The 23669-nt window shown below is 41.5% G+C and overlaps 1 long non-coding RNA gene across 5 annotated transcripts in view; it reads right to left on the bottom strand.

Moving 5' to 3' along the window:
* LOC135450325 (uncharacterized) overlaps window positions 1-23669 on the bottom strand; it is a 76800-nt gene that overhangs the window by 44879 nt on the left and 8252 nt on the right. For all 5 annotated transcript variants that reach the window (XR_010441024.1, XR_010441027.1, XR_010441025.1 and 2 more), the window contains exons 2-3: window positions 2450-2826; window positions 1498-1571 (exon numbers count right to left, since the gene is read on the bottom strand). This is a non-coding gene — a long non-coding RNA (uncharacterized LOC135450325). The remainder of the gene's footprint in view (window positions 1-1497; window positions 1572-2449; window positions 2827-23669) is intronic.

The raw sequence follows: 23669 nt of genomic DNA, 5'->3' as shown, positions 1-23669 counted from the left end.
CAAATACTGGATTTAACACCATGCTGGCTTCCAAAAAAAACAAGATGAGCTTTAAAATTTGAGGTGCCATCAAGCACTGCTACTGTTTTTCAGTCTAAGAGTAAAAACCAAAATGGTGCTCTGCCAACAATAACTTGACTGAGAAGCAGTCATTATCGGTATGGAAAATGAGAGAGGGAAAACACAGTTGTGGTGGTGCTTGAGGGTCTTCAGGATGAGGGAAGAGGTGAGAATATTTACTCTATGTTTCAGAAGGCTGATTTATTATTTTATTATATATAGTATATTAAAAGAAAATTCTATATTAGAACTATACTAAAGAAGGAGAAAGGAAACATCAGAATGCTAAAAAGGAATGAGTAATAAAAACCCATGACTCCTCACAGCTGGACCATGATTGTTTCTACTTGATGACCAATCTACATGGAACCAATCAAAGACACACCTGTTGGTAAGCAACCTCTAAATCACATTCCAAGCAATCAGATAATTGTTTATATTTAATTTCTGAGGCCTCTCAGCTTCTCAGGAGAAAAATCCTAGCAAAAAGATTTTCATAAAATATGCCAGTGACACATAACAATGTCTTTCCATTAGCTTCCGTGTACTTGAATAGCCATATGGACACATCCAGAATTTCATGGGATTTAGGGGCAATAGAGCATAGAAAAACCTGTTGCTGCAGATCCAACCTGTGCCCTGTTCCACAGCCTCTGGGCTGGTACCACTCCCTGCTGTCCAGTGGGCAGCAGGGCTCAGCATCCAACATTTAGGCAATCAGTTTCCAAGGATTTTTGACAGAACATTCAACTTACAGTAGACCTACATCAAAGTGCAATTTTTGCAAGTTAAGGTAGAAAGGGCTAAGTACAGTTTATTAATTTCTATCTAAATTAACTTCATATTTCTTTTTGTTTTTCTCTTAGACTCTAGAATTTTTCAAAGAAATTTTCTGAACTTTGATAAAATCAGTGGATGCCTCAGAGGCGTAAATTAGCTCTTACCTCCACTGAGACAATAACCTGAAGGAGTTAAATATCCATGGTATGGTTGTCAGGCATACTCAGTAAAAAAACCCACGTTTATTTTGTGATTGGTATCCTGACTGTACATTCATAAAAAAGAAGACCTCCATTTTCATCACTAGCTTTCGGTCAGGCTGGTCTGTGGGAAGTGGGCATGGCCTTCTTTCTTCATTCTCTCTGACTCTGGAGGTCACCCTAGGGAGCAGATAGCTCTCTGGCCATCACTCACACACCTCTCTGACAATGCCTTAAGCTGTTACAGGCTGACCATGATCCCAAACATCCCAGGGACATGGCCTTGTCAAAATAAAGTTGACTTCTAGATGACACTCCAAATGTTAAGATATCTGAGGTGCTACTGGAGGAGAAGGCAGAAAGTTTATTTAATGTGAGCCTTTCACCTGAATTTCCAACCCTTGCCATGCTGACATCCGGTTAAAGGAGGGAGAAAAATCATTATTTTTTATCTTACCTGTCACTCAGTACATTTCCTCCTTAGAAAGCTGATAGCTCCAGAGTCATGCCCTTAGAACCATGTTTTGGCTCCTGTTCCAATGAAGAAAGTACAAATCCATTACTTTGAAATACTCTTTGATATTTAAAGAGAAATTCATATTTTTTAAAATATAACATCTTCTAAGTGAAAACTCTATAGCTGCTTGAGAAGACTGTCACTGTTGAGATGGCCACAATGCACAGGCTGTCACCAGACAATTTCAGAAAGCTTCAACCCATGCAGAGTAACACCTTACCTCTTCAGAAGGCTTCAGGCACCTGCCCTTCTTGTTCTTTAGCCCAACCTTTTATCCCCTCATGTTGATGCATGGCCCCTGTGTGCCCTATGTTCCCTGTGGTGGTTGCTCAGTGCCCCGGGCACTCCATGGCTCATTGCTGTCAGTGCTGCTCACCTGCTGCTCACAGCTGTGCCCATTGGGGATGAGGCTCAGCCCCACTCCCAACCACCACAAACTGTGTGTGCCTACAGAAGACCCTATCTACACCCTTACCCAAAATCTCCAGCCCTGCTATGTTCTCTTTCTGCCAGGATGATCTCTCCCTTCCTGACACCCCAGAGCGGCTGGGAATGAGGCAGTTGTCATGAGTGCAGCCACTTCTACATATCCCATCCTAGACTGGGAACTGAAAGCTGGATCCTCTCTCCTGTCCCACCCAGGCCACTGAAATGATGCTCACTGGTGGCATCACCAGTGGCACTGGTGCTTTAGCTGCCACCTGAATGCCATCCCTCAGCCCTCTGCCCACCCCACCCCCATTGCTGTGTGCCAGGATGTAGGGATGCTCCTTGGAGCTAAATCACCCTGTTAACACAGCTTTCATTTTCCACTTCTCCAAACTGGTTTTACTTGTCTCCCTCCAGTTCAGCTGTCAAATTAAGGAAAAAAAGTAATAAAAACATCCATTACCTCAGATGTCCCATGTAACTCTAGTTTTTTGCTCCATTCTCAGACCCATCCTGAAAACCTCTGTAGTTATTAGTGGAAATTCACTTCACAGGGACAAAAATCTCCAACTCAGCAGCAGAAGTTACATTAAAAAGAGTTTTTTTCTGTGCAAAGCTCTTGATGAAAGGAAAATGTGACAGCCAAATTGCCTTCTCTCATCTGTGTTCCTCCTTGACCTGGCACAGACTTCATGAGGTGAATGGAAGGGCTCCCATTGATGTCAGTGGGCTGGGATCCAGTTCTTGATGTCCATGCTTTGAGGAACAAGAGAGCAAAGAGCACCTTTGTACTGCCTCTGTCTAGGTGATTTTAATTGTGGCAGTGGTGCAAAACAGCACCTGTATGTAAAGGATAGAAAAGGGAATGTTAAAAAGGGGCTGAGAAGTGCTGCAAGACAGGAGGAACTGCCTGTCCGTGAAAATAATGAGGAGACTAGGAGGTGTGCTTGGGGTGTTTTTTAGAGAATGTTTGAAGAGCTGCTGTCTCATCTCTGTGTAAGTGCAATGTTGGTTTTCATGAATGTGTCTAGTGGACATGCATGTCCTTCCTCACTGACATGGAGAGATCTGCTCCTCCCCAGCTCTCCTCTCCACTGGCCAGCAGCTTCTGCAGGACACAGCTCCTGAGAGCAGGGCCTAACCACCATCCACTGCCAGACACACCTTTCCTTCTCTGAAACACTTCTCCTGCCTTCTCTGGGCTGAGAGGTTCCCTGGGGATGCAGGACAATTGCCCCCACATAAATGATCTGCAGGACCAGTCTGAACATGCTGCAAATCCCTGACCATACAGGGAGCATATGCCTAGAGTACAGGGAGCTGCAACTACTGCAATTTTCCCTCAGGACAGGGGATCCAGTCTATCCTGCTGCTTGATCCTTAAAGCAACCTCTATATTTTCCTGCCTGCAAGCTAGTTCCATTTCCTGAAGATTAAATTCTCTCTACATTAATGACGAAGGAAATCAGTTTTCCTGCAAGATGTTTCTTTAACATTTCCCTGGGCTACAAACAAATGTAAGCTTTGAGGAGCTGTCTTTTAGCAGAAATGCCTGAGACTTGGAAATGCTCACACTCTTACTGGTATTACAGGTCACTGCCCTTCTCAGCGCTTGCCAGAGCTGAAACACTAAATAGCTTGTTATTTCTGTTTAGAAATGTGCCTGTGCTTGCACCTGCTAGTAACCCTAGTGTAGCAAGGAAAGATTAAACATTCAAGCAATTTAGCTTAGTTCCAGTTCATTTTCAATTAACAGGAGAAAATCCTCTCAGACATAATAGGCTATTGCTGGTTGGAGGTTAGTATATTTGTCTGACTAAAGTAAGTATATGGGCTTACAAGTTAAACTCACTAATGTTGTTACAAATGTAGTTGATTAAATAAAAATCATTCAGAAGAAAGCACAGAAAATTAAAACACTGATTTCAAAGGTATTCCCCCTTTTCAGGAGGTTTTAAAACAGTAAATACTCCTAAATCAAATCCATACAAAGTGTTTCAGGGAATAAATTGTGGTATTATTATACAAGGTTTTATTTCCTAACCTCTAAGCATTCTACATGTTCACTTGCTGTACTTAGAATGTAAAACCTGCTCTGGAACAATTTAGCAGAGTCAGCTGTCTTTTCTGATACCATTCTTTACTGTGTTACCCATGCTAAGCTGGGAAAGTTTATCCAAATATCCATTTTCCCTTACATGTTAGGCAAGATGAACTCTTCTGAAGACATTTTCCTGACTTTACAGTCAAGACCAGTATGAATCCAAGGAAATAAGGAGGTTGGCTGGACAACACGTTCCCTTGAAGTTTAATATTGTACCATCTAACAAAAGCCAAAAATTAGTCGCTACACAAATTGATGTTAATTAGGGAAGGCAAAGATTCCTCTCCCTCTGGCAAATGAAGTCCAGCAGTTTCCACAGGTAGATCAGAAAGTGTAAGGGTGGAGAGGAGAGCAGATGGCCAAAATTTTTTAGTAAAATCTCATATAAATACCTGAACTGGAAAACACACATATCTCTGTTTAACTGGTTTTTCTGTTAAGGAATCTTTTCCAAATAACCTTTCACCAAAGCCAAAGGAACTCAGACTGGAAATTCCTGCTTCATCCATTCCCAAGCTGCTAAATTTTATATGTTTCTTGTGTTTTTCCCTGTCTCTGAAAATTTATAAAACCATTATTTAATTTTTATGATTCTCATGGAATCATACTGCTTTCTGTAAAAGACAAAAGCCATTGATGAGCACATATCAGTGAGCTGCATTTAGAAATGTAGAGTAAAAGAAAGAGGATAAGAAAAAAGCATGAAAAATGCAGAAAGTCCCAGAGCACATAAAAGGTGTCTGAGACACTTTTGATTTACACATCTGGCAAGAGCTCTGCTAAGAACTAATGAGAAAGTTACAGAGGTATCAGCAATCAGCAGTGCAGAGGATATTTTGCATCTGTGAGAAACACAGGGAAAATTCCCACCATTCTCCTTCAAGCAGTTTTGACAGAATTAAAAGGGAATACTTTCACAAAACAAGGAAGCATCACAGCCACCTTTCCTCCAGCAGCTCTCATTGACCAAGCATTTCCTCTTGTATGGTGACAGAAGGAAAAACTGTGTATCCAGCTCCTCAGAAACACACTAAGCTCCAGTTCAGGGCAACCTGGGCTTGGGAAATCAATGGAAATGAGAACGATAAACATTTAGGATCGCTGGGGTGCTAATGATCCTCTTACAGCCCAAAGACACCACAATTACAGTAATCTTTGCACAAGACTGAGGACTGCAGCTCCAACCCTGAGCACACACATGGGACACCTCCCAGGGGGCTGAGTGCTCCTGACAAGCCAAGGTGACTCAAGAGAGCAGTAGCCCAGAGAAAGGTAGGGCAGCCCCTCTGCTGGGGGGAAAGGCAGGTCTGTCTGGTGCCATGCTTGTGATAAATGGACACATCTTGTGGTCTGGGAGCTATTTTAGTCCCTTTTTTGTTCTTTATTTCTGACTCACCTGTACATTGTTTTGGCATCACTGTACTTTGCAAAATGGAAAGAAGAGGAGATGGGAAAATAACCATGCTGGGACATGGCTGGCTGCACCTAGGCACAAAACCTTGTGGTAGGGGCGGGTTTTTCCTACAGAAAGCTGCTTCTTTGGGGTGGGGTTTCCTACACAAAGCTGCCTTGGTGCCCTGAGACCAAGCCTCTCCCCTCACCTCCCCATGCATGGCCATTTCTTAGGCTCTACTGAGGAAATGCTGATAAGGCTCAGATGTGGAGTTGGCAGCCGTAAGTCCCAGTCATGCTCTGCTTGCCAGAAAGCACCAGAAACCCAAACACACTGAGATTTAAAGGGCTTCCAGTGACAGAAGTTTGATTTTTCTTTCCTTTAGCAAATCTATGTAGTCTTTCTTAGTTGTTCTGGATAGATAAAAACCATTTAGAATCACACACTTCTGGATTCACACCCGAGTCAGAAAAGCTGCTCTAGTTCTCTAATTTTATCCACTTGTCCTGCATAGCTTGTTTATCTCCTGTATTCTTCCAGCCCACTTCTGTTTGCTTCGTGATTTGTCTCTTAGCACACTGCTATTCCACCTTCCTAAAAATAAAAACTCTTAATTTTCCTGAGGAGTGCTCTGCCACCCACCACTGCAATTTATAAAGAGCTGTCACCACATTCAAGTGCCAATCTTCCTCAGTGAACAAGTGCTGCTCAATGGTGCTGTACATCCTGCTGAAACTTCAGATTCTGCACTAGGTCTGACAGACCCAGGGTAGGGTAAGAAGATTTTGAAGTCAAAACTGGATGGATTGGAATCTCTGTCTGGCAGACTCTAGATGTCCCATGGACTGGTTTTTCTATCTGTCTGCTGTCCCATAATCCACATTCACCCTTTATACAAGAATTTATCTCTGTTTTGCATCTGCAGAAACAGTGGCATAAATAATTTACCTCCTCCCTGCTTGCAAGTTGGCCTCTTTCTAGAAATTTGTGCAAACAAGAGACATTTATCACTGCTTGATATATGTTTTCCTCCTTATTCTGCTTGTTCAGAACCCACCTCCTCCCTCCCGAAGAAAACCAAAAAACCAGTGACATACTTAGTCCAACAGGAAATTTCTATTATTTACTTCAAAGACTATCAAATATGAATTTGCTGCCTGAATACTAGGGTGGCCCATTCCTGATGAAAATATTTCACATGAGTAACTGTTTTACAGAGTTATACTAACAGAATTAGCCAAAGCTTACTCTCCCGTCCCCTTCAATGCCAGGATGTAAAATCACAATTTATGCCTTTTTGAAGACCACCTAGTCTTCAAAACACAAAATTAGATGGGTAGTTAATAAACTATGGCAATGCTGAAACCACCTCTTTTGCTTTAATTACTGACTGAATAAAGACAAATTAGTAGAAATTGTTCTCTGCAAAACAGTCAACTGCATTTAAGAACATTTGTTACTATGTACAGATCACAGAAACCGGTCAAAATTATAGTGTCATACTGCTTTTGTCTGTATCTGTAACATAAGGTTTGCATAGTAAGTTATTTTAAGCAGTGAGGAGACTTAAGCAGAAGTTAAAACTGATGCGGTTTGTCTTTCCTAATCAAAAAACCTCACAGAAAATCCAAAGACAATCACCACTGCAAAATCCCAGCACTATGCTTATGAAAGGAAACCAAATGACTTCTCAGAAAAGAAGATGGGCATCTCAGCGGAACCATTTTAATCTGAAAAGTAGCAAATTGTGTGACTGAGTGATTTGACTCCAAAGCAAAATTGATGCAGTGAGGACTTCTGGGAATAGCTGGGTAATGCTCAGTCCAGAGCCCAACTACTGCGACTGAGGCAGTTTTTCCCTCAGAGATTCTTTTGAAAAAACCACAAACCACCCCAAATCTGAGAAAGAAATCTTAATTTTTCATTTGTAAGAGGATTTGCTAAAATTTTCTGATTGCTTTTCTCACTTTAACCATCCTACAGAATTTCCATCCTTTGACCTCCGTTTGATTTTCCACATGGATTTTTCTTCATTTTAAATGAAAAATATTGAAAGTCATGATGAATTTCAGGGGAAGAAGCTTTAAGTTTTGTTCTACAAAGTAAAAAGTTCAAGATGGAAAATGTTTTTGTGACTCAACCAGAGTTCTTTTGTATGTGAAGAATTTGAGTCTGATGTTACTCTCGTGCTGGAAAAAAATGTAAAGTCTTTGAAGTCACTCCATCAAAGTCAAAAACTACACAGTAATAAAGAAAAAATGAGCTGTTTATGTCTTCTTTTTTGTTTGTTTCTTCCCTTAATCTGAAAAAAATAATAAAAATCACCTGATTTATGTTTGTTCTTTGTGTATATAAGTCATGACAAATACATTCAAATATGCAGACCAAATACAGTTCTGATAAAAAATTCAGGATTCTTTCCTTTCATTTTCATGGACTGTTTCAGCTTTTCATTTTGATTTTTTTTTTGAATTCACATTTTTCAGTGTGGTCTCCTTTATTCAGTTTATTAATATTTCTCATGTCTTGAGCAGAAATGATAGGTTCTGCTGCACTTTTGACACTGAGAATCAGAAACATATCTTGAGTCAAAGTAAATGAAGCTCACAATTTTCTCTCCATTCTGTATCTTATGACATAAATGTGAGTCAGAGCTTTGAAGCAATCGTGAAATTGGATGCAGTGACTGTAAGACACACAAATAAAGGGGAAAAATTAAACTCTGAAGAAGACTGAATTAACTAAAACAAATTAACGATTTTCCTAAAAATGAGATTAAATTCATTTTTACAGAAAGAAATGGCAAGTGATTTCAAGTGTATAAATACTCTGGTAAAAGTGGTACATTGGTGTTTTACTCTAGGCTGTTCATGTATTGGAAAAAATATTAAACTCTGAGTGTGTTTTTTTTGTTTTTCTTTCTTTTTAATTGTGGAAAATTAAATTAAGGTGATTGTGTTGAGAAAAACAAAGAGATGAACAAGGCACACGTTTTGGCAGGGACTGAATATAGCTGTGCCAAATTTTTCTGCACATAAACATCATACAAGCAAATTTTAAACTGAGAAAGAACGTCAGAGTGGGCTGTTGGGGAGGGTGGTGCAAGCAGTGCCCAGCCTGGCAGAGGGCAGAGCAGAAGGAAAGGGCAGAGCTGGCAGCCCTGTGCCCTTCCCAAGGTCTGCAAGTGTCACCATGAGCTTGGGTGCTCCTTCCCTTTGGGTTTGAGGCCAGGCTGGCCTTTCATTGCCCTGCTCTGTTATTCCTGTGCTCACAGTTAAGCGTGCAGAAAGCACCTGGAATACTCGTCAGTGAGTTCTGATGTTGTTGTGGAGGATTCCCCAAACTTCCTTCCTCAAGCCATCCTGGGGGCTTTCCTACCTTGCAGGGCTGCTTTTTCAATGTACCACTTTTTAAAAAATGTTCCACTAGCAGCAAATTACCCTCAAGATGCTGTTTTCAAGGCTTCATGGATGAAGGCAAATATTTTCACTAACAAAATGTCTTTCCTTGCAGAAGAGAAGAGTTCCAGATATACTTTGACTTCAAATACACACTGAGCAAGTGGTTTCCCATGTCCTCCTTGTCTTTTCACTCTTATATTGTGCCCTTCAGAGCAGCTTTTCCCACTTCTGCCATGGCAAAATATCAGCAAGGACACAAAAGTGCCAGCAGGAAGGTCACAGCAGCTGTACCCAGAGCAGCCAGGGACTTCATTTCATACAGCTGGAGAGCTGTCACCTGCCAAACCCTCAGAGCCTGGACTGTGCCTGGACTCAGGGCTGGTTTGGGGACACCAGGAGCAACTGTGCAGCCAGTGGGATGGAGGAAAGGTTGAGAGAGACTTTCCCTGATTCAAACATAGAAAATATTATTCACCTGAATAAATAATGAATATACTCTTAGAGAACGCAGGAAGAAAAGTATCAGTTACTGTGCTTAGAAGAAGAGAAGCAATGGAAATTGCAGTAGGTGATGTCATGGTCTAAGATCATGAGGGACAAGCCAGTGGGGTACCAGCAAGAACATTTACAGTGGACATATCTTCATTACTAAGGAATCTGTCCCTCTTAAGGGCAACACTTGTTGTGCTTGGCACACTGACCTAAATCAAGTTGACTAGAGAAGTCAATTTACTTTCATTTGGCTAGGGAGAAAGGACATATCCCAAATCTCTTTGGGGATCTGAATCATCTTTCTTTCCTTGCAGTCCAAAGAAATATGTGTTCATTTGCTCTGCCTGTGCATGGTTAGTGGCTCCTGGGGGAAGGAAAAGATGTTCTCCTTGTTGCCTGGCTGGCATTTTAGGAGTCCCCAGGGGTGTGGGACTCCTGTACATCCTCAGGAGAGCAGCTGGTGAACACGAGCACGAGTGGCTCAGTGAAAGACGCTGCTCAAGGGAGGGGAGCTTTGTAAATGATCTCTCACCATCACACACAGGACCCAGAGCTGCTCCTGCCAGCAAGATGCAAGCAGCACGACTTTTGGCAGGGAACAGTCACGAAGCAGCAGTGCTGAAGAGAAACGCACCAGCCCTGCAATAGGGGTGGTGGCACAGCAGGAGGAAAACTGCAAGTTTCAGTGCTTCTTCTAAAGGGGTATTTAACAGAAAAAGAAGAAGCAGAAATGCCCAAAAAGTACTTGTCAATTAGGGAAAAAAGATTATAGGTATATCAGCATGGAAGGTGTAAAATCTATTTTGCAAGAGTGATTCTTAAAAACCTGACTTCGCGTTAAAAAAAAATGTTTAAAAGCCTCTCCCATTTCAAGATTTTCTAAAAATAAGCTGAGAAGAAGTTTTGTTTAAGAGCATAAGGCTTAAGTGCAATATAATTGAAAGAAGATTTCATTTCTAAGAATATAAAGGATAACCAAAATTAAAGAAACTCTAGCAATCTTTTAATCCTAAATAGACTTTTTAATTTCAAAATATATCTTTCTACATCATCTTTCTGGCCCATCCTCCAGTTTTGATATCAGTGGCATGTTTGCTAAGGCTATGGAGGCTTCAGTGAAATTACCTCCTCTGATCAAAACAAAGGTTTCCTACCCTTCCCATGTCTTGCTGCATCTGTGGTGGTAAGCAGACAATATAAATAGACTGATCCCTTTCACTCTCCTCTTGCTGACTAAAATGCAATCAATACCTCATCATCCTGGCTCGTGCACAGCAGTGCACAGGTTATTTAGCTTCTGAACACAACTATTGGGACTGCCAGCATCAAAGGAAATGGCAGGATGGCCCTGCACAAATGTGATTCTGGCCCTATCGTGATGGCCAGAGGAAAAAGGCTGCCTCCATCCTTCTGATATCCTAACTGCATCAAGCCTTTATCAACTCCTTCCTTTCTGTCCTGTAACTGCTTTCTTCTGTTGTGGGACATGAAGAGGCTGAATATTTCTTAATTAATCCCTAACTGAAGACCTCCAACAGTTCCTTCAGCAGCTCGTGTCTGAGAGGACCTCCTAGTGGGATCCACTCAATGCCTCACTGCCTGAGCTGTGTAGGCAAAGGGAAGAGGGATCCTGGGATCATCTGCCTCCTCTATTGTGCCCAGAGGAGGTTCAGGGAGAGGAGGGTCTGGAGATCAGACTCCTAGAAAGTTTTCTGTGAACTCATTCCACTGCAGACCAAGTGTTAATTTTTTTGGTGTGGGGACTGGTAGCACACAGATCATCGTATGTTCTTGAAAAAAAGAGGAAGCCCCTCCCACTTCCCAAAGGCTTACTCTTGCCTAGATCTCATTTCAGGATGAAGAAGGAATTTAACAGGTGCCCTTCTGCTTAATTTGATTCAAGCTCTGTTAATGCTGTTAAGATTTTCACGAAAGACCAGCTCTGTTGTGCTCCTTCTTCACAAAGAACACCAATTTCTAGAGTTCAGTGCTATTCTACTTCCGGACAGTTTCTGTGCTCTCCAAAACATCTACAAAACAGGTCGGGTGATCTTGTCCCACTGTGTGAAATATAATTGCAAGATGGACAACCCAGAAGCATAAACCCATGCTCAGAGAACCTCAAAGTTTATGTGATGGTGTTATCGTACTCTGCAAAGCTGTTGACAACTGCCAAATATGTTTCATTTATATTGAAGTCTGAGGAAAACATAATTAGCACCTCATATTAAAAAGAAAGCAACCTGCTGTTGACAGTAAGCCAGGAAGTTGATAAACACAACTTCCTCAAATTAAATTTTCCTGAAAAACCTAGATGAGCACATAAATTCTAAAGAGGCTGGTGTTAGCAGCTGTGCAGCACAATCACGATGAAACTCCAAACCCTAACATTATCACTTACTCTTATAGTATATATTTGCAGAAGATTGTCAAATTATGTCAAGCAAATATATTGCTTTGGGTTGGGGGCCTCTGAGTAAGGGATGGTTTGCTAAAATTACCACCACTTAAACAAGAAGCACATAGTTGCTGACAAACTCTTGTAATTCCAGATCTGGTTGCCATCTGAGTGTACTGCTTAATTCAACATCTGCTGTGACTTTTTGGAGCTATGTGGAAATGCAGCTTTTCAAAATTGAGATTCCCTTAACAGGCACAGCTCATAAATCTGAGAGAAGATGAAGGGACAGATTCCTACAATACACCAGAAGGATGGCTATTTTCTTTGACTTGGCCCCAAATGCTGGCCTCAGTTATACAAACATAAGGTTATAGTGGGTGTAAGAGCTTTCAGTGGTGACAACTGCCCTGGCAGAATGTCACATTTCTTCTGAGACTGAGAGTTGAAAGGATGAGGGAAACATTAAGAACAGAAGCTCCCATTATCATCAATTCCAGCAATTCTTGTGGATATCTCGGTACACCTGATACCATGGTGCAGCTCAGCAGTGATTGCACAGAATTGTCTGCTGGCAGTTGGTGCAGAGGGTGAAGAAGGATTTTTCATTTCATGCATCATTTGCAACTCCCTTAAATAATTCAGCCAAGTCAATACATAGCCTTGATGCACAGTTAGCAGAAAAAGCCTGAAGCAAACAAAAGTAAGTAATCCAGAGAGTGACCAAGCATTGCTAAATCCTTTTAAGCTCTGTTTCCCCCTGCTTCCCTGCCCTTTTGCTACGTACTGTATGAGAGCACATAATGGTTTGCACAAAATTCATGGCATTCATGGAATTTTCTTGACATAAATACATAAGGAACAGACTCCCCTGTATTCCATAGTGATTTTAAGGGATTCAGTAGTGCCTTTATTTGCTCAGACCATTGAGGGTTCCAAGTGCTCATTCCCTCATAGCAGAGACCAGAGAGTAGACTTGGGAGAACATTTAATCCCCAAGAATAAGAGAAAACTGTCATTCAGACAAATGTCCTTGCCCTGACCTCTGCTTCTCAAAAAGGATTGAGAGACGTCAGGAGAACATGGAATAACACAGAAACCAGGAATCACTGCAGAATGACCCCACAGCCCACAGTCCCAGGTCAAACAGGTCAGGACTGACTTCCACTGGATAACCAAAAGCCCAAATTTCTTACATATCCTACTACCCAGGTGTGAAATTCCACCCTCAAGGTTGGGTGTAACCATCCTAGAGCAGGCAGAGGGCTGAATCAACAAAGCCACACCTCCTGTGAGACAAAGCCCTTCTCTATCCTCTGTGAATTACTTTTTCTTTTTTAATTCAGGAATGTGACAGTCAGCCTGCCATAGCATCAAGTACACGGATAAAGTCTTGTGACCTTGATAGCCTGCATGACTGCTGAGAAAATTACTAATGCTTCAGACTTAAAAAGGGAGAAAACCATTCCATGAACACAAGCAGCTCTAGAAACCTCACAGAAGAGACAAGAGGAGGGGTGAGTCTGGGATACACACGAGGCTGGAGAGCAGAGTAAATTTTCTTACTCATCCCAACACTCAATTAATAATGGCATCTTTCATTCTCACCCTGCTCTCCAGACAACGCTGGGACAACAGAAACTAAAGCCTTGGTCAACCACTTGTCAGCAGGAGGCAGAGACTGCTCAAGAAAAGACTCTTGGAGAAAAATGCAGGCAGTGATCTGGGGGTTAATTTTTCTCAAGGTTTTCTTTTCAAAGAGGTTTTCTTTCCTGCTAAGAATTCAGAATTTTTTTTCAGCTCCTGCTCCGTTCTTTTGCTTCAGCAGAACACAGCAAACACATTTCATTTCCTTTCCTGCCTAGTGGGATGCTGAGGAGATGTGATCTCTGAATTGGTATATGTTTCAGCTGGCCCATATTTGCAGCAAAATTTATGATACATGCCAGTGCCTCCAGTAGCTGATTGGATATGGCCAGGGAAATGGAGAAAGCCTCAACTCGCTGAGCTTCAAAAAATGAACTTCACTTAAATGATGTATTGTTGTTTTGCAGGAAAAAGGAACACCTGGCTTGTACAGTGGGGAAAAAGGACAAAATGCAACATTCATAAAAATGACTGAAAAGGTACTGGAGAATAAGGTTATTTTTGCTTCCACATGAGAGAACAAGCCACAAAACAGTGTTTGCAATTATAATCTGGCATATCTGTTGCTTTTGTTAGACATGATTGCATTGGTATGTCCACTAATTCAGTTTTAATCTTCATTAACACCTCCTGCACTTTTCAGAACAGCTTCAGACTGTCTGATGCTTCCCACGTCACTTGGAAGAAGAATCAGGAAATTATTATTGCTTTTCTTACGACACTGCATAATTACTTCTTCAGATATAAAAGTAATTTTTATTGTATGAGTGAGATTTTGGTTTTGCTTTTCCCACTGTACATTCTCAGTGCAGATGTACTGGTTATATCCTCAAATAAGAGAGGAAAACTGAATATGGGAAGAAAAAAGATTTTTATACATAGCATCAGTGCAGAAGATTTGCAAATACTTTTAGGTAAGTTAGAGCTTAAAATGAGTAATGAGCACACTTATAATTCAGCTAAAATAGGAGTTAACCCAGCTTGTAACTGGGCAGAGAGAAGCAGAGAGACATGAGAAGAGAAGGCCCCAAGGTAATGTCTTCTCTATTAAGCCTCAATCAGAATATCAAATGCAAAGTCTGTGTGTGTGTGTATCTGCTGGATAGATCTGTATTTATGTACACATACATAGAAGAATATGTAAATCAAGGCATATATTTTTAGCAACAGGATATGCTGTGCTACAACATTCACTAATTTGCCTTTTCCTAAATGCTACAGAAAAGCAAATCCTGTAGCAAATTCAGCATGAATATATAGATGCCATACCATTCATTAAAGCCAGACCAGCTCTTTGCTAGTAAGTAAATAAACACAGCTGACTCTGAGTGCTATTTACATGTAGACTCCTGCACGCTGCACTGAGCTATAAGAAATTAGATTACTTTTAATGCCTGGTAAGTGTGTTAGGAGATCCTAACACCAACGTGAGTGATGCTCCTGGGAGGGCAGGGGCACCTTATGGCTGTCCATTACAAGCATGTAAATAAAAGGCTCTGGCACAGGAGCCACTGCCTGGGAGCATTAATAGAGTTACTGCCTAGAAATCCTCATTGGAATGAGCAGCTTCACCTAATTGGTCCAGCAGCACCAATACAACCAAAGTACACCCATCTTCACTGGGAAAACGTGATGCCCCTTTTGGTCTGTGCTGCTCTTGGAGATATAGTTCAAGCCTTTGTTCTTGGGAAGCACAATCCATTATGATGTCTATCTTATAGAGAATAATTACTTGCCAGTAAGTGCTGGTCCTAAAAGAAATTTATTCTGAATTGATTAGTACTCAATCATCCACCCCTGCGTAGAGTTGGGGGGTTCTGTAATACCTTTCACAACTTTTCAATTAGATTTTGATTTGGGAGCACTTTTGCCTCCTGCCATGGAGGGAATTGTCTGTCAGAGTGCAGTGAGGAGCAGAAGGAGCTGTGAATCCTCCCAGCTCACTGCTCTCTGGGGGGCTGTGGCAGGCTGTGGTGCCCAACACCACGGGCTTAAAAACTGCTAACATGGTATTTCCAAAACAAAAAGGGAATTAAACAGTGCTGCTAAATGCATGCCATTGCTTGTGTCCCTCGGTTTTTAGTTTCAAACATTTGGTACATGGGTTCCTCCTCGGCATTCTGGTGCTTGGGGAGACACCCTTGCTGAGATAATTCAGTGATTGCAAGCATCACTGCTCTCCTATTTCCCCGGCTACAGGTGAATGATCTGCTAAGAACAATTCCTGAGACTTCTTTGGGCAATCCTACTCTGTACATTAGTCTGGATAATCCAGGAGACATCCAAATTCCTGGCAGTCTGAGCTCTGGGGCCAGTGATTTTAGGGAATTACATATGAGCAAAGTATTCCAATGCAGAAACCACAGTCAGTTTCAAAATGATTTCCCAACCACAAAATGAAATAAACTGGCTGGGTAATTTGTTCACAAAAATTAATTCCACCAATTATACCACTTAAACTCTTGCCTCTTAAAAGGAGTCTAGACAACTCAGTGCATCAATGTATATATTTTTTGAGAAGTATTATATGAGAAATAATCATCATAACATACCATCAACAAAGTTATAAAAGCACCTTGAATTTGTATTTCAATAGAGGAAAGGAGATGGTCACATGCAAATTGCACAAAAATATAATAAAAATAGTGATTTCTGCGTATTATAGAGAAAACAAGATAATTTCAAGAGGCAAATTGAAAATAGGATGCCAGGCACACTGCTTTCATCAAACCAAAGATGAATTCTTGAACAAAGGCCTGATGGGCAAGCCAAAAATTAGATGCTGTTTCATCACAGTAATTACAGTGAAAATTTGAAAAAATACATACTGATAAAAATCAGTACAGGCAAAGAAAATTCCTGACCTGCTGATTCCAAAATAGTAGCCTGTTTCTGTATTTTTCAGACAGCAACACAGTATAGTAATTTCAAGACATTTTCAGGGTAAAAGTCTATTTCTTTCACAAACCATTACAAATATTTAATTAACTTTGGGAGAGAAGGAGAATGAAGGGCTACTATTGTACCTTTATTTCTATCACCGTTTTGATTATGACAGATTTAAAGTCCCCTTTCAAAGGTGAATAAATTTTCCTAAATAGCCTGATTCCTTCCCACACTCTGCCTAGGGTGTGGATGTGCCAAAGGATGACTTAGTATGGGAGACTGGGAAAACACATTCTGCACAACCATCTCAGGATGCTCTTTCACACAGACAAATTGTCAGGGGAGCATCTTTGGAAGCACCTTCCTAACTTCAGTCTGGGTAATTTTCCCTCTGATGTCCTTTATGGATGATCTCCCGGCCTGTTTGCATCAGAAGGCAGCTCTGGCAAAGGAAACACACAGAGCTGCAGGTTGGGCTCCAGGGAATGCTGCTGCACTTGCTGATACCCAGGAGATGCTGGACCTGATTTGCTTTCCTCCCTGCTAACTCAGAGCTTACCGGGACAAATTCTCTCGTTCTTCAGAAGAAAACAACTTCTGAGAAAAACGTGTACAAACCAGCTTTATGTGCAAACATTTAGCAAGCATCAGCTGTGTGCAGAAAATAGCTGTATATGAACTGGCAAACAGCATTACCAACCCCTGCAAGGGGCTGGAAACGAAGCCTCTGTGCCTTTCAGCATGTGACCCAGCCCTCTGGGCTCAGCCACCCTGCTCCAGCCAACACGAGAGCTCCTGAGAAGGGAATTGGGCAGATTCAGCTTCCCTTCCTCCCATCCTGCCCTCATCAGCCTCTGGCTGTGAGATGAGCCTCCCTGTCCCTCTGGCCTGACAATGATCTTGGACACTCACTCTTGTTCCAAAAGCTGCTTGATTTATTGGCCAGATACAAAGTGGCTGCATAGATCTCTCTCAAAGCAGTGGCAAAGTTGTTTCGGGTTTTTTACTAGCAGGGTATTGAATATTTTACATTTAAAAAGGGATGAAAATCTTGTAAAACTGATAACTTAGGGGGAAATTGGAAAAAAACCCACCAAACCTCAAACTCAGATTTTGTGCAGAATGGAAAATATATTGCTCCACTTCTGTCACTTAAGTAAAAGCCTAACCCTGGAATAAAGACACCTTCCTTCATTCCAAACACTAAAGCCACAAGAGGTTGTCTCAGCTTTGGGATCAGCACATCCTTGGATTTTTGGGGCAGTTGTCCCATCCCAGCCTCTGCTGTGTTCTGTGCAATTGAATTGTTCCTTGTATTGCTTGTGTTTTTTCCCAAAGAAAACACTAAGAGTGCAATAATCAAGATAACTTGTTCTACAAGCAGTGACACAAGACTTTTTCTCTATTTGGCATTCAGCTTCACAGCCTAATTAATTAGCATTTGTACAGCACTTGGAAAATATGAGATTCAATTGAAGTGCTAAGTATGATTATTAATATTAGCAGCAGCACCAATTTGCTCTACTGAATGCATTTTCCAACAGACTTGCTACAGAACTGACATACTATAGACTTGAAATGCACTTAAGAATTCCTTCACCATGTTTGATTACTGCAAGCCAAGTGGCTGGCACATCTGCATGGCTGTGCAGTTTTTTTTGTCTATTAAAAAAATTAAATCTCATCTAGCACAATTTGTTCTGAATCTGTCAGCGAGGTGGATAAATATTGCTTTGCAGGGCAGTTTTGGGATTGTTTATGAAAACGACTCTGAGGTGTTTGACTGCCCCAGGCTACCTCTCATTTGTATGTATCCAAATATGCAATCCAGAGGAAAAAACCTGCTTCTTGAGCTCTTGTAATTGTATCTTTCTCATTTAGCGCAGGAACGGCTGGTAGTTAGAAGTCACAAACACTTCTAAATAGGAGACTGATCCCTGTTGCCCTCAATTTAAAATATAGCTATAACTTGTAAACTCAAGAGCTCCCAGGACACATCTTTCTTAATTTCCATTTTGGTAGCTGCTGTTTTTGGCAGTGCCAAGAGGATATCTGGCCTTAACCTTCTGAATCAGTTTCATTTCAAAATCAATGACTTTTACCCCATGCTGCCTATTTGCTGCTCTCAAGCTTGCTAACACATGCCCAGGGTAGTGGCTGCAGTCATTATTTCTTCACCCAGCTGCTTATACCCACCACAGTTTTATTCTGAGCCAGCCAGCCCCTTCTGCTCGAGGTAATTTGTAGTAGCTGAGAGTTGAGCAGCTCTTGGCTGCCTTAGGCCACAGAGAGTCTGCAAATGACTGAGAGACTAAATCATTAATTTCCTGTGGCTTGCTTGTTGTGGTGGCCCCAGAGGCTGTCACAGAATGGGACATGTACTCGAGACACGGCTGGGCTGGGGCAAGCCTGACTGCAGAGGAGGCTGCAGCTGCCAGAGCACCTCAGGAGCACCCTGGGGGCTCTGCTGGCAGTCCTGCCCACCTCCAAGGGCAGAGCTGGCTGGTGGCAGCCGTGCCTCTCTTTGGGTCTGCTTTGGTAGCACAGTGACCCAAACAAACCCATTCCTGCCTGGGTTTCGCACTGGGGAGCAGAACCCTGGGCTTGCGAGATGGAGTTCCCAAAGCCTTACCCAGCTCACATGTGCCAATGCAGGGGAAGGCATGAGGAGAGAGAGCAGGGGTATGAATAGCTGCTTTTTTTTGACATTTGGGGCATGACTAAATCTAAATATTTTGCTTATTGTCCTGCACTAATTTCTATGCGCATTAATGCTGACTTCATTCCATATATTCTTGCCTCTCAGTTCCTACCTATCTCCAATTGTTATTGCCATGGTGGCATTTCACAGTTGTAAGGAAGCAGGGGAGGGGACGTTCAGAGTTGCCATAAATGCCATTTAATTCAATAAAAATGAAAATGAGGCACCAAGGTAGAAAAATGAGTAGTAGAACTGGAAACCACGGTGCCGCAGAAGTTGTGGGGGCCAGGATTGCACCCCAGACTGTAGAAACTGCCTGGTGTCATTAACAGGCAGGCACATACCCACAGCACAGCCAGGAGATGGGGCAAAGAGAAGTCAGACTTGTTGGGATGAGCCAGTTAATGGGTCTGAGCCCAGGAAACCTGACAGAAGCTATCTCTCTGAAAGTCTTGAGCAGCTGATGGATCACTACAGACAGACAATGCCCCTCACAGCAACAGCAAAACAGCAACCTTGAACTGGAAGAGGCTGACAATTGCCATTAAAAGCATGGTATTCAATCATAAAAATATTTTGTGGCTTTAGTTCTTATGAGTGTTCCACTCTCCTCCTCTGAATCCCCTGACAGTGAGATAACACATCCCTTCAAGATGCAGAAGAGTGAAATACAAAGATCTTTCAAATATCAAAGCTGTGTGCTGCAGCATGCAGCCAGCACTAAAGTGCTGATGAAGATTTGTTTGATAGCCTTCTGAATTCTGGGGATATTTCCAGAGCTAGATGACATATTAGAGAGGCTGATTCATAAAGCAAAACCCAGACTCCTCATTCATTTCATGTGCAGGGTTCAAAGGAAAGACCCTGTGAAAATGTTACAAAGTACTAATAATACAAACCTCATGAAAATGAAGGAAAAAAGAGAAAATACCCAAGAAACAAAAAGCCTCCAGAAAAACACATAATAGAACTTAAACCCTGCAAAGCTGGTCTTTGAATACAAGATTGGCATAATGCATTTTGAATCTTCAGTCATACAAAAATGTCTTTTTGCATATGAAAGGTCTTTGTAATTTTTGCTATCATCACTATAAGCCTCAGATGCATTTGCTTTGATTTAGTAAACAATAAAAGAGAAAGAAAAAATCCTAACTGCTTTTCTATAGATGTGTAAAGATGGTTTAAAAAAAATGTTATTGCTTCTCCCCCCATACCAGTTGCAGAGGGAACTGCCATTCATGACTGGGTTTTGATTGTTCTTTTTTCTTTTTATTTTTCTTTAAAAAACTCCCACAATCCTCGGACTCTTAGCTTTGATGACTGAGCTTTTCTGGGGAGAACAGGAAGGGAGTGAGGAAGGACAGACAGAAGTGAAAAGAAGTATAAAAACTCCCTAAAAACAGGGCCAGTGGGGTATATTTAACAGCAGAATATGAATTAAATTTAAAAGTAAGAAAAAGTGTATGCCACTTCCATATTTGGCCAGGAGAAATATTTAACCTTTTTTTTTTACAGGTATTGTGTTTTGAAACCAGAAAGTGGAGAAAGTGAATTTTGTAAGCTCAGAGTTTCCCATTTGAAAATCACTGGTATTTGTAGTTGTTCAATAATTGTTTTATGAGGAATTATTTTTCCACCTATTTGTATTTAGCTAGTGTTTGAAAAAGGCATGAAAATGCTGCCCAGAAGAAAGGCTGGTTGGTTTTGTGTACCCTAGAAAAGAAAAGCCTGAACTTGAAGTGCCAGCAGAATCCCACAACAGGTACCAGCAGCCAAGGGTGATCTGCAGATCCAGGATGCTCCCACCTGCACCCTGCAGCTCCTACCTGCTCTGGCACCAAGTAATTGAGCAAGACACAAAGGGAACCGCGGAATTCTGGTGGAGAGCAGCACATGGATCCCAGGCTCTCAATTTGCCCAAATGCCACAGCCCTCACCCAAGGGACCTTGCCTGGGCTGTGACAAATGCTGGACCACCACTGCTTTGTGGTCAGCCACACGAAATATTTATCATGCCTCTTCAATGTGTTTTCATTCCTTGATATGATATCTTAAAGCCTAAGCAGAATTCAAGAAGCTCATTTAATTTTAATGTATTTTATCCCTCTAACCAGAACAATTTTTTCTTCAATTACCTTTAACAGAAATCTAATCTAACAAACAAGAACAGCAACAAAATATGTCATTACAAATGATTTTTACAATTTTCTTGTTGCTCTGATTTATTATGGTGTCAAGTTGTTCTAATTTTGTTTGCTGATTGCACTTTTAGGAAAAAGTGTCTTTGAATTTGCAACAATTGCCAGCAACACCTATGTAAACATTCAGATGTAAAGAGGCAATTTCAATGGACATTTAAACAGGGTAAAACACCTGCTTAGATACACAGAGTAATGAACTCAGGTCTGTTTACCAATGGCTTACAAAAAATAATACAATGTTCTACAAGACTATTACAATGTACAGCTGATAGCCAGAATTTAAAGTGGGATAAATGATTTCTGGCAAGGTCATAAAAGGAATCAATGCTGCAAATGTAGCCTTTCATCACAGAACCATGCAGATAATTGCTAGGCAACAAACAATATGCTGGCAATGACCATTTTTTCTGTCCTTAAGAGATACAGGCCTATCTACCCTTGCAAATGCTGCAGTGCAGGAGCAAAGGGTCCATGGAGGGAAACAGCTCATTTAGGTTTGGGTTGTGCCTTTCTGCTGGGCTTATGCAAACCTTGGATGTGGATGAATGCCCTTCAGAGGTGGGAAGGATCCAGGAGCCCTCCCAGGCCAGCATTCCCCCAATGGCACCTGGGGGTGCAGCCCTGCCTGAGACAAGAGGGAGCAATCCCACAGTTCCTTCACAAGCACTGCCCTGATCCAAAAGCAGGAGTGAAGGAAAGTTCTCCTGCCTCCAGAGCAGCCTTGGCCAGCCCTGCAGTGCCCAGGTGTGACAGCCAGGTCCCCTCTGTGGGTGCCAGCAGCAGCACAGCTGTTCCCAGCCCATCCTGGAGCGGGAAACCCCCAGGACTGGAGCAGGACTTCCCTTCCCTGATTGCTCCTTCCAGACCTGGGCAGGGATGGAGGCTGTCACACGCCTCAGCACATTCCCCTCTGCTTGGTCTCACACTCAGCCCCACTGAACATTTTTGGGACCATTTTAGGAGCTCCCAGCGGATGAGTTCAGCAGGCTGGCACCAAGCTCCTATTGCCCCCACTGTGAGCACCAGACTGGAAGCCTCTCTCCTCCAGCCAAACAAACATTTAATTAAAAGGAAAATTCTAAAGGCTCCAGTGGCTGGAGGCCATCTACTAGAGGTATACATACAGCTTTGAAGGTTGTTTTTCTGGCCTTGATTTCTGTTACTGTGTCTCAGCTGCAATAAAAATAATATATTGGCTTTCATTTCAGACCCTGAAGAAATACAGAATGCAAAAACCAGGATAAATTATTTTTTCTTCAGACGTAAATTTTGGTTCCAAAATGGATATTGATAAAAAGAAAATATTTCATTGACTGGTGGTGACTGCTTTGAAATTTTACCTCACAGGAAATATTACTTTAAATAAAATATCTAGCATACAGTATGGAAAGGGAGGAGGGAAAGGCATGGAAAGCTCCAGGAACCTCCTGCTTCCTCTGAGGGTGACACCACACAGCAAGTGACACCCTTGGAGGACACACAACACTTACAGGAAAGTGCCCTTCTAAAATATATCTGCTCAAGGCTTGGGACATCAGGGATTCCCAGCCCTTCCAGTACTCAGCTCCAGCTCACTCCAGTTAACTGTTCAACTCAAAACCAAACAAGAAAATGCCCCATAGTTTCTTTAGGGTTTTAAATAATTTAATTTGCATGTTGGCCAAAGACAATGAAGAGGAATCCTGTGTGGATTGCCAGAAAACTGTGCAACACTGGCAGTGAATTGTTAATTAAGGAGCAACAGGACCAAATTAAACAAATTTAGCTAATCATTTTTGGTGACTTTGTCAAGCTCTGTTTGTATCAATTGACAGGTTTTTTTTGCAAGATTGAGGGAAATTATTAATAAAATTAGCTAGATATTGAATTTCTTTTTTCAAAAATTTATTTGATTTTTGCCAGACTAAAAATCAAAGTCGAAATCCTATTTCAGAGGGGTCTTTGTATTTCTACTTTTAGACTTAAATTAAAATAGTTGTTTTCAAAATTTTACTTCAACAACTTGTCAAGAATTTTCTTTGTTCTTCCCCAAACCTCCAGAGTCTGTTTCTAACTATCCACATTTGGTAAATAACTTATATAAACAGTATCCTGATGAATATAAATATTTTAGATTCAGACAGCTTCTTTTATTCCTATCCAGGTATATCAATGTCATTTTATCCTGTATTTATTCATAAAACAATCATTACTACACCCATGGAAGGAGCACCAGCAAGGCCATACTAGAGGCTTCACAGCAGAGGGGAAAAAAGAAACCAAACCTTAATGCATCTCAAAGGTTTCGGCTTTGTTTATTCCCTAAGTGAAAATGTGGGGCTAGAAGCCACGTTTTTGAACTACACCTATTTTCCTTAAATCAGGTGAACACAAAGGCTTTAGAAAATACTCTTGTGGAAAACAATTCATCTACAGTCACCTTGCACTCTCTGAAAGTTGAAACACATGAGAGAAAAAGGG

Source organism: Zonotrichia leucophrys, chromosome 7 (genome assembly GCF_028769735.1).
Source record: "Zonotrichia leucophrys gambelii isolate GWCS_2022_RI chromosome 7, RI_Zleu_2.0, whole genome shotgun sequence".
NCBI classification, from domain to species: domain Eukaryota; kingdom Metazoa; phylum Chordata; class Aves; order Passeriformes; family Passerellidae; genus Zonotrichia; species Zonotrichia leucophrys.
This window is presented reverse-complemented; position numbering and strand designations above follow the sequence as displayed.